Consider the following 16863-nt stretch of genomic DNA (forward strand, 5'->3'; position numbering starts at 1 on the left):
TTGCTAGCCGTAGGTTTTGAGAAGAAAAATACTTCAGGCCATTTGCTATGGTAGTCCATCAACACGAAAGCCTGGCGTAAATGATACAGAAGAAAATAAAACGGTCCTACCATGTAAATGCTTACCTTCATCCATGGTCACTCAGGCAGAGTTATCGGTTGTAGAAGTGGAGTCATCTCCTTGAACCCTTTTGCACCTCTGCTACACACCACACAGTCGTCCACCACCACGTCTACATACCTGTCCATAGAAAGCCACCAATAATGGGCTCTAACTCTTCTCTTCATCATGGTCAAACCAAGATGGCCTTCATGTGCATTGTTAACTAAAATATGGTAAATTGTATCTGGGGTGCACACATTTATCACTTCTCATCACCACCCCACCTTCAATAGAAAGATCTTCTGCAACTTTGGAAAAAGGTTGTGTTTCTGAACACAAAAACCTTTCTTTTGGCCATCCATTCACAATACACTCTTTGACTTTTTCCAATACAGTTTTGTTTTCCGCAGCTGTTTTCCGGTCAATCTCAAACAAGCTTTACTCTCACCAACAAACACTTTTGCTATGAAGCAATCTTCTTTATCATCTTCAGGATCTATTATGTCTTCTTCACGGACAGGTAACCTTGACGAAAAACCTGCTGTGATGTTTTCCTTACCTGGAATGTATTTAATTTCGAAGGCATATTGAAGCAATTTAGATGTAAGATGAGCAATACCAGGAATGGTGTACTTAACCTTGTCCCCACTTAAAATGGACACAAGAGGTTTGTGATCAGTCTGAATGACACATTTTCTGCTCCACACATAACTCTTGAATTTCTCTCTCACCCAGTAACATGCAAGCACTATTTTTCAATTACAAAGTAATTTAACACTGGCTCTCACAGCACGCTTGAAGCATAACTAATGACAGTTTCATCCTCACTAGTACAATGATTTAGGACGGCACCAAACTCATACTTACTGGCATCCACTGTGATGGTGCAAGATATACTGGGGTCATAGGCATGCAATGCTCTTGCATTTGTCATTTCCAGCTTAACTCGGTCAAACATGTCTTGGCATGCACTATCCCACATGAGTGGAACCTTGTGTTTCAACATATTCAAAAGGACTTTCATCTTAGTGGTATATCCCGGAATATATCTGGCATAATATTTGCATATTCCAATAAACAAGCATAGATCGTCCTTGTTCTTGGGATTGGGACATCCTACCAGTGCTTTAACTAACACAAGTCTCGGGTAAATTCCCTTCCTCGAGACACAATGTCACAAAAACTCAATGTCTCTTTTCCAGAATCCGCACTTCTCCTTCTTGACCACCACCCCATTCGTCTCAGATATGTGGAGAACAGATCTAAGAATCTTATTGTAATTTTCTAAGTGCTTAGCAAAAATCAGAACATCATCTTGAAATGCTAAGAGTCCCCTAACATTCTCCAACAGTTGGTGCATTATGCGTGGGAACACCGAGATGGCAGATGCCAGGCCAAACTACATTCGGCAGAATTGGAAAGTGCCAAATGGTGAGTTGAATGCTGTGTAATGGTGGGATGTACCCAGTAACACAACCTGGTGATACGCGGAGGTCAAATAAATTTTGGAGAACCACTCCAAACCTCTAAGTTCCTCCAATAGATCACTAACCTTGGGTAGGGATCTACCCAAATTTCTTTATTGAGGCTCCTCAAATCAATGCACAAACGCATGTCACGGATGCGTTTACAGACAACCAAAGGAGAGAGCCATAGGCTGGATTCAGTGGGTTCAATTACACCATTATTTTGGAGCTTATCTAGTTCACATTTAAGGTCCTCCCTAAGACTAAATGGAACTGACCTGATTTTGTGTTTGAAAGTGAATTAATGGTCAAAGCAAGGGGGAAGTATACCTAGACTTCCACGGTGATCTAATAACTCAGTAATTATAAATATGCAATGTAGCATCAATAGCGATTTGTTGCATTTATTGTGTTTCTTCTTCACATTTTATCATAAGAATAAGGTTATACTTGTCTTGGTAGGTGCTCCTAGTTCAAAAAAACACACAGTGAAAGTGAATATTGTGCAGAGAAGTGAAGGTGATATATACAATATATACAGAAGGTGGTTTATGAACAATATGGACTTCTAGTGGCTCCGTCAATCCAGGAAGCCCTGAAGTCACATAAAGTTTCTTTACAGTTTTTAATCCACATTCAAAAACATGTTGACGTTTCGACCCCAAAAGTAGAAATAAATCAATTATGGGTCATCATCAGTACTGGGAATAAAGTCTGGTCGGTAGCACCTAGGGATAGTATAAATATCCTAATTAATAAAGGGCTTATTGATCGTTGTCAGTGATTTATTGTATAGGTGGGGCATAAGCACTCACCTAGGAAATCCAGTGTTGGATTATGGTATATACACTGTAGTACTCTATTTAGCAATATGTGGTAGAATGTATGGTCATAATAGTGCCAATGACTACTTACATGTTAAGTAGTATGTTAAGTGTATGATATGGACTGAAGACTAGTGAACTTCAGTCTAAGGGTGACAATCTGATTGATGCAGTCTTCATTGTGATGCATTCAAAGCAGTTCAATCACTGATAGCCCTTCAAAAATGTGGGCTTGGGCTCACAGTATCTAAAAAATATAATTTGTAAAAGCAGGCCTAAGTATGGGTGTGTGTAGTAGTGCAGCATAATAAAATTGTATGTATCTGCACTTACTCGTGAGTTAAATTCCAGGAAGTCTACTCAAGAAGCCAGGGTAATTCGTCTGGCACCGCACGTTGACTCGTGTAGCCAGGGTTTCCGTTTGATGTGAGCTGCGCGTATGTCCGACGTGTCGACTTATGTGGAAAAAGGCAACCATGTTGGAGCGATCAAGCACCCCTGTCATTGGTCCAACAAGGAACTAATCAGAAATGAGGATTTGATGTGGTGCGCCGGCCGCAGAGCAAACAAGGCTGTCAGCGCTGTAAACAGAAAGGGAGGTGTTCCCTTTCTGGTCCGCTGGAACTACACGTCTGTAATCGCGCTTATTCTGGTCTAGTGTGTATCAACTAGATGGAAAAAAGAAAGGGAGGTAAAGGTCCCTATCAGGTCTGCCGTGGGAGCGCGTTTGCAAATCGCGCTAAGAGATGTGTGGGAATGCAACCCGGTTAAGTACCAGAATAAGTGGAGGCCTAATGTTGATCAGGGTGAAACGCGCGTCCGAAAATAGCGCTGTTTCAGTGGGGATGAACCCTACTGAGTTGGTTGGAAAAAACAGGGGGCGGGGGGACAAATCGCCTGGTGGTGATCAGTAAGTGCGACTACAATAACGACTGTCATATGCCTATACTGTCTGGTTCCGTCCCATGAGGAGAGATGTGACCAGTTAAGAAATAATAAAGGGGACATGTAGTGTCCAGAGGCCCGGGTTGATATCTGCGGACAAGAAAGCTATTGAAAGCCGGTCCCATCTGACTGTAGTCCAGAAAGAGATGAGTAATCTGCAATGTGCGCAATAGTCGCGGATAGGCCAAACAAGTATGGGACATGGGTCTCTGTGTCCACAGGCTGTGTCAAAGGAGGTGACAATGGACTTTCATGTGTGGAATCGTGGAATGTGGAAGTCAAAGGGAGTATCAAAGGGAGGCGTGACGCCAATCTTCTATGGTGTTTAATCCCTTTTTAATAGTGCCACATTTTTCTATCCAAAATAATTCCCGCTTTGTTAAGAAGTAGTCTTTGTCCCCATCCCTTGGTCCCAAGGAGATTTGTTCCACTATTTGTCATTTTATGTCATCGCATTTGTGTTGTAGTGTTTCGTAGTGTTCCACTAATGGTGCCCCCATTGTTTTGCATTTTATCCTGCTTTTGTGTTGCAGGATTCTGCATTTGGCCTTCTGTGTAGTTTGTCCGATGTATAACAGCCCGTAGGGGCACTAAATTGCATAGATTACATCCTGTGTGTTACAGTTAGTAAATGTAGGTAGGGTGAATGTGTAGTCATTGTGGCAGAATTCAGTAGTATTAAAGGTCATCTTGCATGCAGCACAGTTGCTACATTTGTAGTAGCCTACTACAGCTGGTAAATCCCATAGTGTGTTAATCTTTCTTTTGGGCATCTGTGGTAGTAGTGCACAAGTAGGAGTGTCTTTCAGGTTTCTACCTTTCTTAAAGGAAAATAGAGGTGCTTCTTGCGTGTGGAGATGTTCCTTAATAAGTGCCCAATGAAGTAAGATTATTTTCTTGATGTTATTGCTGGTCGGGCTGTATGTGGTAACACATGCTAGTCTGTTGCACTCGTGTTTCAATTGTTTGGGTTCTAAAAGAGCTTCTCTGTGGTTGTCCATGCTCGTTTCCCTGCTCTTTTCACAAGTCTTTTTGGGTAGCCTCTTTCCACCAGTCTTTTGATTAGGATGTCGGATTCTCTGAAGTAGTCTGATCTCTTTGTGCAGTTTCTCTGAATGTGGAGGAACTGGCCAAAAGGGAGATTGTCTCTCAGGCTTCTCGGGTGGTGGCTAAAGTAGTGTAGTAATGTGTTTCTCTCTGTAGGTTTTCGATATAATGTGACAAAGAGTTTGTTTCTTTCTACCCCTATTTTGAGGTCTAGAAAGGGGATGCTCTCTCTATTGGACTCAGTGGTAAACTGGATATCTTTAGATTTGCCATTCAGCCATGCGTAGAAATCCTGGAGTAAGATTATGGAACCACGCCAAATGAGCAATACATCGTCGATGTATCTCAACCATTTTTGTATGTGGTGTAGGAAAGGATTTGTTTGGTTAAAGATGTTTTGGGTCTCATATTCTACCATATAGAGGTTAGCCAAGTTTGGTGCAAAGGCAGCTCCTATGGCCACTCCCTTAGTCTGATAGTAAAAGTTGTTAATGAACAAAAAATAATTTTTGTCCATAGCTATTTCCATCATGAAAATGATGAACCAAGTGGGTACTTGTACTGGTTGTGTACGGTATCAAGTACTTTTGTCAGTGCTCTTAAGGCTTCTTGTTGGGGAATGTTGGTATAAAGGGATTGTATATCCATTGTGACCAATATATCAGTATTGGGGGAAAATTCTAGCCCTTCATACAGCATGATAACGTGCATGCTGTCCCTAATATATGCTTTTGTTAGGGGTACAAATGGTTTGATGAAAAAATCTAAGTATTGACACAGTGGTTCTAATATGGAGCCACATCCTGATACAATGGGTCTACCCGGTGGGTTTATCAAACTTTTGTGTATTTTAGGTAAAGTGTATATAACGGGATGCAAGGATCTTTTTTGTTGTGGAATTGGTATTTCTTTTTGGACAGAAAACCTTGGTCTAGCCCCATTGTCGTAAGTTCCAATATTTGTGCTCTCAGTAATTTGGTGGGATCCGAACCAATCTCCTTATAACAATTCTTATCGCTTAGTTGTCTAAGTATTTCCTGTTGGTAATCATTTACATCTTGCAATACTATTCCTCCACCTTTATCAGCTGCTTTGATCACTAAGGTGGTCATTACAACCCTGGCGGTCGGTGTTAAAGCAGCGGTAATACCGCCAACAGGCCGGCGGTAAAAAAAATGGAATTAAGACTGTGGTGGAAACCGCCAACAAAGACAGCCACTTTAACACTCTGACCGCCACGGTGGTACAGACAAACAGCGGGGCAGTTACTGCCAACAGACAGGCGGAGGACAATGTACCGCCCACAGTATCACAACAGGCCAATCCGCCACCTTTTCTGGGGCGGATTCACCGCGGATAAAAACACGGCGGAAACAGCCATTTCAAAGGGAAAACGCTCACCTCTACACACCCCACGAGGAACAACGACACCATGGAGCCGGAACTCCATATTCTCCCTGCAATAGTCTTCCTGCTCCTATACGAAGATCAACAACGCCGGCGGCGAAGACCACGGTGAGTACTGCACCTACGACATAGGGGAGGGGGAGGGAAAAACACAGGGACACACACAACCAACATCATAACCCCCACCTCGACCCTCACCCACTACAACACACACACCAATGCATATCCAAACATTACAGTAACAACCCCCAAACCCCCCGGAAGAATGCAAAGACAAAAGGAAATGAGTTGAACCATTGTAATATAGCAAAATACAGTAACCAAATATATACATATATATATAGACATTAAACAAAATAAACACCACGATTAGTAGTGCAGGTAATGCACCATTCATTGTCCGTGGACCACTGGGCCCAAAATGCATGGGCGAGGCCCACACTAGATTCCTGATCAAAACGGAGAGAACACTGCAGGGGTATCAGATAGAAATACAACAGGCACCTCAGGGTGAAGGGGGGGCACGTCAGCCGGATGAGTGCACCACGCCAGATCCACAAGGGGGCTCCATGCCCATTGATGTATCCTGGGGAGTGCAAAGCCACAGTTTCTCAAGTCTCTACAGTGGGTGGTTTGCCCACTGTACCATCCTGGGGAGTGCAAAGCCACAGTCTCTCAAGTCTCTACAGTGGGTGGGTTGCCCACTGTACCATCCTGGGGAGTGCAAAGCCACAGTCTCTCAAGTCTCTACAGTGGGTGGGTTGCCCATTGTACCATCCTGGGGAGTACAAAGCCACAGTCTCTCAATTGGATAACAGTCTCCACTGGTTCTGGAGGGGGACTGGTGCCCAGAGTGCTTCATCTTGTGCAGGACAGACGGAGTGGATGCATGTCTCCACTGGTTCTGGAGGGGGATTGGTGCCCAGAGTGCTTCATCCTGTGCAGGACAGACAGAGTGGATGCATATATCCACTGGTTCTGGAGGGGGACTGGTGCCCAGAGTCCTTCATCCTGTGCAGGACAGACGGAGTGGATGCATGTCTCCACTGGTTCTGGAGGGGGACTGGTGCCCAGAGTGCAGCACTCACCCCGTGACGGTCCCAGTTGCGTCATTGCCCCTGCCGCTAATGGGCTAGCGGTGCTCGCCCTGGCGGTCTTTGTCCTGTTCGGCGGTGCTTGAGTTGGCAGTTTCTGACCTGTTCAGCAGTGCTTGCCCTGTTGAGCGGTGCATTCCATGGCGGTCTTTGCCCTGTTCAGCGATGCTTGAGTTGGCAGATTCTGACCTGTTCAGCGGTGCTTGCCCTGTTCAGCGGTGCATTCTATGGCGGTCTTTGCCCTGTTCAGCGGTGCTTGAGTTGGCAGTTTCTGACCTGTTCAGCGGTGCTTGCCCTGTTCAGCGGTGCATTCCATGGCGGTCTTTGCCCTGTTCAGCGGTGCTTGAGTTGGCAGTTTCTGACCTGTTCAGCGGTGCTTGCCCTGTTCAGCGGTGCATTCCATGGCGGTCTTTGCCCTGTTCAGCAGTGCTTGAGTTGGCAGTTTCTGACCTGTTCAGCGGTGGTTGCCCTGTTTAGCGGTGCATTCCATAGCGGTCTTTGCCCTGTTCAGCGGTGCTTGAGTTGGCAGTTTCTGACCTGTTCAGCGGTGCTTGCCCTGTTCAGCGGTGCTTGCCCTGTTCAGCGGTGCATTCCATGGCGGTCTTTGCCCTGTTCAGCATTGCTTGCCCTGTTCAGCGGTGCTTGCCATGGCGGTCTTTGCCTTGTTCAGCGGTGCTTGCCCTGTTCAGCGGTGCTTGCCATGGCGGCCTTTGCCTTGTTCAGCGGTCCCTGGCCTGTTCAGTGGTGCTTGCCAAGGCGGTCCTTCATTGCCCAGCAGGCCTGTGGCTGGCCGTCCTTCATGGGTCAGCTGGGCTGTGGATTGCGGGGCCCTCCTTGCCAGTGACGATTGGGTTGGCCTCCTGGGCAGTGACTCTGGCGGTGGCCTCCTGGGCAGTGACGATTGGGCTAGCCTCCTGGGCAGTGACTCTGGCAGTGGCCTCCTGGCCAGTGACAATTGGGCTGCCCTCCTGGGCAGTGACTCCGGCAGTGGCCTGCTGGCCAGTGACGATTGGGCTGGCGGTGGCCTCCTGGGCAGCGGGGATGATGGCGGTCTTCTCCGCCGTGCTGCTCCTCCCAGACTTTGGAGATTTCTTCTGCCCCTTCCCCACCTTGGGAGGAGTCACAGCTGAGTCGACCCTACCCCCGGGTCCTTTGTGAGCGGCTTTGCTTGCTGGAGTCTTCCCCCTCTCCCGCCGGGCACTGTCCGACTTCTGGTGCTTGACAGGGGGGGGTCTGGCTGTGCTGTGGCTCCGTGCCACACTGGCTGGCCTGGTGGCCGGTGCACTCCACATACCTGTAACAGGCACCACTGGTCCCGGCGATTTTTTGACTGAGGTGCTAGTACGGGACCTATGAGTTGGAAGGGGCAGGGAGAGGTCAAGGTTGGCCAGGAAAAGTTTCTTAGGAACACTGGGACGGGTAGCTGGAGGGGGTTTGAAAGTGGAGGAAGAGGTAGTGGTTGTAGGAGGTGTACGTTTGGTGACTTCAGGTGAAGGTACATGCACTGGAGGCTGTCGTGAGGAGGATGGCTGTTGGGTGGGTGTGTGCCAGCGTTTGTGTATCTTCGGAGGGGGCGTCACAGACACATTGGGAGAGGACACAGGGGACGTGTAACTGGGAGTGGGGGTGGTGACTGCACGTGAGCGGTGTGTGGTGGTGGGTGTGCTGGTGCGGGACGTAGTGGCTGTAGTGGTAGTGCATGCAGGTGAGAGTGTAGACGAGACTGGGAGGGAGGAGGGAGACGACGAGGAGGGGGACACAGTGGAGGCAGTGGATGTTGGTGTGTCTGGATGTGTGTGATGCTTGCGTGAGTGCCTGTGGGATGTGTGGTGCTTATGTTTGCCTGAGCTTCCCTTGTCTGGTGAGGTGTGTGCAGGCTGGTCTGATGGTGTGCTTGGGATAGGCTGGGGTACAGGGGATTGGGTCTGGGTGGAGGAAGTTGGAGGGGGGAGGCTAGACACAGGGACAATGGCTGCCATCAGTGCTGAGGCCAGAGTTTGCAGGGTTCGATGAAGGGCAGCCTGACCAGAATGAATGCCGTCCAGGAATGCATTTGTGTGTTGCAATTCCCTTTCTACACCCTGGATGGCATTCAAAATGGTAGACTGCCCAACAGTGAGGGACCTGAGGAGGTCAATGGCCTCCTCACCGAGGGCAGAAGAGGTGACAGGGGCAGGGGCTGAGGTGCCTGGGGCAAAGGTGATGCCCACCCTCCTGGGTGAGCGGGCATGGGGAGAAGGCTGAGGGGCTGCTGGGAGGGCGGTGCTGGTAGGGGGGGTTGCGGCTGTACCTGTAGAAGTGAGGGGCACAGATTTTGCCGCCACCACAAGGGAGCTCCCATCGGAGAACGACTCCGTGTCGCTGGTTGCTGATCCTGTCCCCGCCGTGAAGCTCCCCTCGCCCTCCGTCCCACTGGTGTATTCCGAGTCCGTGGTATGGCCCTCCATGGCCATGTGGGATGCAGCTCCCTTGTGCTCCGGTGCCACTGTACCTCCGCCTGATGATGCTGATGCACACAAGAACAGGGAGACCACAAAAAGGGGGGGTTGGACGACAGAAGAAAGACAGGTTGAGTGCATGGCTTACCGCTACCGTTGGCGGACAATACAGACATAGCAGCCCCCTGCACTACGTCGCACTGTTGGGCTCTACAGATGCAATTCCTGCGATATGGCCTACATGGCTATGGTCGACATCTGCACACATAGATGACACAGGGGCATGTATACCTGTACTTGGCACTCTACAGAGGTGGGGTGCCACATGGCCTGCATTACGGAGGGGCCTAGCCTACAGAACTCGCCCTGGCCTAGGGAAACCCACAGCCCTCCTCCCCCACCCAGACACCTTCACTGCGCGCAAAGTCCGCTGAATTATAGTGTACTCACCCCGTTGTGTCTGCTGTGATGCCCTCAATCGCCCATCCAACTCAGGGTAGGCCACTGCCAGGATCCGGAACATCAGGGGGGTCATGGTTCGACGGGCACCCCTCCCACGTTGGGAGGCCATCCCCAGCTGAGCCTCCGCCGTCTTCTTGCTCCAGCGGCGAATGTCCTCCCATCTTTTCCGGCAGTGGGTGCTCCGTCTGTGGTGGACCCCCAGGGTCCGGACGTCCTTGGCGATGGCACGCCAAATATCCTTCTTCTGGTGGGCGCTGACCTACATGACATATACAGAGGGAGAAGAGAAGTCATTACCAACTGCACCGTCGAAGTGAGTGGCCCACATCCCTACCCTTGCCATGTGGCACATGCATTCACAGTCCTTCATGCACACAGAACTGTGCCCCCTTCCTTCTTACATTCAGCCCTCTCCACACAGGCATAGCCCATACAACGTGCCCCCTGTGTACTTACCTGTTGGTCTGGAGGACCGTAGAGTAGCGTGTACTGGGGGAGGACCCTGTCCACGAGCTTCTCCAACTCCTCTGCAGTGAAGGCAGGGGCCCTTTCCCCAGACGCACAAGCCATTGTCTCTTCCAGACCGAGGTCACAGCAGCACTTGCAGTGTAGGTCCTCTCCTGTCGAAGATCAGGTATCGAGTGATTGAACAGATAGAAAATGGCGGTCACGTCCTCGGGGGTCACGTCCGTGGTGGTGCGTACCATCACCGCCGGCATACATCGTCATTGGCTCCTGGGACCCATAGGGTCCAATGTTAACCAATGCAGCATTGCGCCGCGGTCTTCGACCGCCTACCGCGATGGTGTACAACGCCAGCGCAGTTACCTCACATCCCATTGTCCCACTTTAGAGGTCAGGCAGCCGCCCTTTCAGGGGCCCACATGGCCTCATTACCAACTGCGTCACACAGACCTAGGCCTTGTCGCTACACAAATACAGGCCAGATTTTGTGTATGAATGGTGTTCTGTGTAGACTGTGGGTACATACCTCTGAGTTGATTGACTCTGTGGTCGTTGTCATTCCTAGGCACCGTCCGCTGGGACATGTGAGGAGATGGCAGAATCCTCCGGTGTACCGACCGCTGGTGGACCTGTCGACAATGAAGGAAAGACATTTGATCATCACCTACTGGTTTGACCGTGCCACAATCCAGGAACTGTGTGCCCAGTTGGAGCCAGACCTGATGTCAGCAATCCGCCATCCCACAGGGATCCCCCCTCAAGTGCAGGTGCTATCAGTGCTCCATTTCCTTGCGAATGGGTAATTTCAACCAACAGTGGCCATGGCATCAGGGATGTCCCAGCCTATGTTTTCCAACGTGTTGTCCAGAGTGTTGTCTGCCTTGCTGAAACACATGCGGAGCTACATTGTTTTCCCTCAGGCAGAGGATTTGCCTACAGTTAAAGGTGACTTCTATGCCCTTGGACATATCCCCAACATCATAGGTGCCATTGATGGGACCCATGTAGCTCTGGTCCCCTCCCCACAGGAGTGAACAGGTGTACAGGAACCGGAAGAGTTATCATTCGATGAATGTACAGATGGTATGTTTGGCAGACCAGTACATCTCCCAGGTAAATGCTATGTTCCCTGGCTCTGTGCATGACGCCTACATCCTGCGGAATAGCAGCATCCCTTATGTGATGGGTCAACTCCAGAGGCACCGGGTGTGGCTATTAGGGGACTCTGGTTACCCCAACCTGTCATGGCTACTGACCCCAGTGAGGAATCCCAGGACCAGGGCAGAGGAACGGTACAATGAGGCCCATGGGCGGACTAGGAGGGTGATCGAACGCACCTTCGGCCTCCTGAAGGCCAGGTTCAGGCGCCTCCATATGACAGGTGGTTCCCTATTCTACTCACCAAGGAAGGTGTGCCAGATCATCGTGGCCTGCTGTATGCTTCACAACTTGGCTTTGCGATGACAGGTGCCTTTTCTGCAGGAGGATGGTCCAGATGACGGTGTTGTGGCAGCTGTGGACAGTGATGAGGAGGAAGCAGATGAAGAAGACATTGACAACAGGGACTCAGTTATCCAGCAATATTTCCAGTGACACACAGGTGAGAACACATTCCTGCCTACTACAAGTACTTTCACACTTCTACCTCTATCCTGTCTGTCGATTTCACCCTGTATATGGTAACTGAGTTGTACATTTCCCTTATGGTTTCACAGGTGTGGTTTACAACGTGTGTCATCTGCTTAGATTCCTCATGGACTTGAGATGTGTGACATAGGTATGTTGACATTACTTTTGAAAACGCATTTTGTCACTGTCATTGCTAATACACATTTTCGAAATCACAGACTGACTCCAGATTGTTTTGTGGTTCAAGAGTGTTTATTGAAGTGCTCAATATTGGAGGGGGGCTGTAAAATGGTGAGGGGTGATGGTGGAGGAATGTCCATGGCAGAGTCCAGTCTATTAGTCTCACAGGTGCATTGCCCATATGGGCATAGGAAGTGGAGCTGGGGCAGTTCCAATATGGACAGGGTTACAAAGTGGGACAGTAGGATGACAATCAGGGTGGTCTCATTTCTTGGCGGGGCTCTTGGCATCGTGCTCTGTCTTGTTCCTGGATCTCAGGGACCGTTTGCGGGGTGGTTCTCCATCTGCAGGGGGTGGGATGCTGGTGTGGTGGTCCTGTGGCGGGCGTCCTGTCAACTAGCGCAGGCGGAGGTGGTGGGCAGTTCATTGTCCAGGCTAGTGTCAGGGGCCCCTTGTAGTGCCACAGTGTCTCTCCTGGTGTTAAGTATCTCCTTCAGCACCCCTACGATGGTGCCCAGGGCGGAGCTGATGGTTCTGAGTTCCTCCCTGAACCCCAAATACTGTTCCTCCTGCAGCCGCTGGGTCTCCTGAAACTTGGCCAGTACCGTTGCCATCGTCTCCTGGGAGTGGTGGTATGCTCCCATGATGGAGGAGAGGGCCTCGTGGAGAGTGGGTTCCCTAAGCCTGTCCACCCCATGTCGCACGGCAGCCTTCCCAGTTCCCCTGTGTTCCTGTGCCTCCGTCCCCTGGACCGTGTGCCCACTACCACTGCCCCCAGGTCCCTGTTGTTGTTGGGGTGGTGGGTTATCTTGGGTTCCCTGTAGTGGTGGACACACAGCTGATTGACGTGTCCTGGGAACGGAGGTATGGGCCCGCTGGGTGGGTGCTGTGCTGGTGTTACCAGAGGGTGGAAGGTCTGTGGTGGCCTGTGACTGGGTGTGGGGAACCGACTGTCCCAAGGCCCACGATGGCCCGAGCGGGTCATCTGGATCCTGTTGGACAGAGCTGCTGTCATCACTGTGGGCCTCTTCTGTGGGTGGGGTGGGTATGTCTGGACCCTCCTGTCTGGTAACGTTGGGTAGTGGTCCTGCAGAGGTATAAAAGCATGATTATTGCATCTGTGCGTGTCATGGTGTGCAATGGGTGGGTGAGCGTGTACCCCAGTGCTAGCATTCCTGTGTGGGGGCTTGTGTGATGATGGTTGAGGTGGGTGTTATGGGTATGTGCAGTGGGTATGCTTTAGTGATGGGTGTCCATGCTTTGTTGTGTCATGCAGGGCTTGGTGTTGGGATGGGTGGTTTGTGTTATTAGTACATTTGTGAGGAGTTGGAGTGATAGGGGAGGGGGTGAGGGTGGGGGTCTGTGATAGCATGCAGTCAGGGTGAAGGATATGATAGTTAAGATTTGATTTACCAGAGTCCATTCCTCCACGACTCCTGCGAGGCCTTCAGGATGCAGAATAGTCAAGACCTGCTCCTCCCATGTTGTTAGTTGTGAGGGAGGAGGTGGGGGTCCGCCGCCAGTCCGCTGTACCGCGATGTTGTATCTTGAGACCATGGAATGCACCTTCCCCGTAGGTCGTTCCACCTCTTCCTGATGTCGTCCCGATTTCTTGGGTGCTGTCCCACTGCGTTGACCCTGTCGACAATTCTTCGCCATAGCTCCATCTTCCTAGCTATGGAGGTGTGCTGCACCTGTGATCCAAATAGCTGTGGCTCTACCCGTACGATTTCCTCCACCATGACCCTGAGCTCCTCCTCAGAGAACCTGGGGTGTCTTTGCCGTGCCATGGGGTGGTGTAGGTGATGTGTGGGGAGGTGTATGTGGTGATAGGTGTGGTGATATGTAGTGGTGTGTGGTGTTTTGTTCGTGGAAGTAGTGTGGGTGATGGTGTTGTGTGCCTGTGGCTGCTAGTTTGTGGATGGTGGTGTCTCTCTCTGGCCTTCTTTCTGAATTGTTGGTCGTAGGGGTTTGTGGGTGATGTGGGTGTGTGTTTTATATTGTATTGGGTGTGTGGGAGTGGTGTGTGTATGTGTATCAGGTGTGTGTATTTTGAATTGTCCATTGTGGCTGTGTTTTTTAAGAGTGTGTGTATTTTGAGCGCGGCGTTGTGTGTATCGCAAATGGAATACCGCGGTTGAAAGACCGCCGCGTGGATTCGTGGGTGGTGATAGCATGGGCGTATTTCTGTTGGCGTGACGTTGGAGGTTTTTTTTTCGCCAGTTTATCACTGACCTTTGGTGTGGCGGACTTGTGTGGGTGTCTGAATTTTGTCGGATTTCGGGATGTGGGTCGTAATAGCTGTGGCGGAATTCCGTGGTCTTCTGCACGGCGGTAAGCGGCTTTTACCGCCAATGTTGTAATGACCCCCTAAGTCTTGTTTATCTTTTAGGTTTTTTAAGGCTGTGTGTTCTTCATAGGTGAGGTTGGTGAGATTGAACTTAACATAGCTCCGTTTGTTGCTCAAATTTCGATATCTTTCAAAACAACTTTCTCAAAAGCTAGTACTTCAACCAGCATTAAGGTAGAAGGTGGAATGAATGTAGATGGTGGTCTAAGGCCTGTAGTGCTCAGGGAGCCTTCAATAGGGTTACCTTTAAAGAAATTACTGAGATGAATGCGTCTGAAGAATCTTTGTATTTAAATTTTTATCTCAAAAAAGTTTGGGCGAGCCGTGGGCACGAATGATGGTTCTTTGCTTAGTACTGAAAGTTCCTGAGGTGTCAAATGGTGGCGTGAGAGGTTGAAGATAGGGGCCATGTTGGTGGGTAGGCTAATGTCAACCGTTTTCTCTCCTTCTGCTAAGTCAGTGTGTTCTGATAGAGGTAGTAAGGGGTGGGAGGGGTTATCAGTATTCTTGGCACCTGGTCTGGCGTTTTCCGTGGGGTTCTTGAAAGTGTACACGCCCCCTGTTCCTCCCCCTGCCTCTCCCTCTTCTCACTCTCTGTCTGTTGTCCTCTCCTCGGCCCCTCCCTAAAAAAGATTCAGGAGCTTGTGGGTAGGAGGTAGAGGTGGTGCCCCGTTGCTCACTATCTGAACTATCGGAGGCCGATGTATCAGAGAAAGTAAAATATCTTCTGTAGCCTCCCCTACCTCTATTCACGAATTTGTATTTGACGGGAGTGGCTCCTTGCTTGATACTTATTCTGTGTTTAAAACCCACAATTTTACCCAAACCTGTAGAAAACAACATTGGGAAACGCATCCTGAAAAGGAAACTATGACAGTAAATGCTTGATAACGAGGACCTGTTCCTTAGTCCCTGGCTTAAGAACCATGCCAAAAAGATCTTGGTAAAGCCACCCTAATATATTCAAACCTCTTAACGCCACATAAATTGTGCCTTGGATCTTGCACCCCTTAAATTCTAAAATGTCTTCAATGAAACCTTCTAACTCAATTTTCCTACCTTCATATGAGACAGGAGCCCTATCCGGAGGGAACAACCATCTATCACCCCACGTTTTGCAAAATAGTTCTGACGTAATCATTGTAATACTCACTCCTGAGTCAACCAACAAATGTAAAGTCTTGCCACCCACATCAATATCGACATAGAAATCCACACATTTAATAAGGTCTCCACTGACAACATTGTCTTCCGTGACTACCACAACCATGTCTTGGAAAGCTGTGGCCATGAGTTGATCACTGGGTTCTTCACTATCTTCAACAATACTGCTTACTTTCGGTACTCTACTTTGTGAACCCTGGCTAACTTTAGCAAAGTGTCTAATTTTTCCACACTTTCTACATGAAACATTCTTGGTTAGACAACCTCTGTCTTCCCTGCTGTGTGGTGCATTGCCACACCTAAACCATATATTTCTACATTTTAAAAAAACTGTTCTCTATTTTTTTTGTATATTTGCGATTCATCTGACCCAACGTCACTACTCTAACATTACTATTCTCTTTTACGGATGATGTTGCTCGGAGTTCTTTAAGTGATATTTGTGCTAGTTCCATACTTTTTGCCACTTTTATGACATCTTCCAACAATGGATTGCCCATACTCAAAAGTTTTTGTTGAATATGGTTCTCAGAGCAGTGACCAATGAACTGATCTCTTACAAGTTGGTCATAGAACTCTCTAAATTCGCTTTAAGAACAAAGTTTTCTTAGTGCATTAATGTAAGCATCAATTTTCATTTTGCATTTGAGAACATTTGAAAAATGTATGACACAGAACAACAAAACTGGGCAGGACACCATATCTGACAACTATTTGTTTTACTGCCACTTGATAATCATCCTAATCCTCTCCCTCAGCTAGCACCAGATTGGATAGGTGTTTAAAAATGTATCTACCTTCAAAACCCAAAGAAAGTAACAGAAGGTATTTTTTTATTTCTGGTCTATATCGGGATGATCCTATAGCACTGTGGTGGGTTATACTAAGGAACCCTTCAATGTTTCCCTCCCCCTCCCCAAAGTAAGGGAATATTAAATTACTATAGGTCTGTATATATGTATTGGCACTTTTCTTTATTCTGTCTTATTCTTTACTCTCCTGAAGGTATATTGTCAATTTGTTCCAGATACCCTCTTTTCTCTTCTCTTTAGTAGTCTTTTCCCATTTCTTTCTCTTCTTTTTCTTCTTCTTTTCCCTTCCCTTTTTCCCTGTTAATGTTTATTCTTCCTCTTGTAACAGTCTCTCTTATCTTCCCCTTTTTCCTCTTATATTGTTCTCTTGTTGGATTTTCCTTTTTGGGTACAGCTCACGATTCAGTGATTCTCACTCCAGAGCAAGGGAAGAGAATAAAAAAAAGGACAGAGGAACAGGAGGTAAGTTTTCAATCTA

The sequence above is a fragment of the Pleurodeles waltl genome, chromosome 11 (genome assembly GCF_031143425.1).
Source record: "Pleurodeles waltl isolate 20211129_DDA chromosome 11, aPleWal1.hap1.20221129, whole genome shotgun sequence".
NCBI classification, from domain to species: domain Eukaryota; kingdom Metazoa; phylum Chordata; class Amphibia; order Caudata; family Salamandridae; genus Pleurodeles; species Pleurodeles waltl.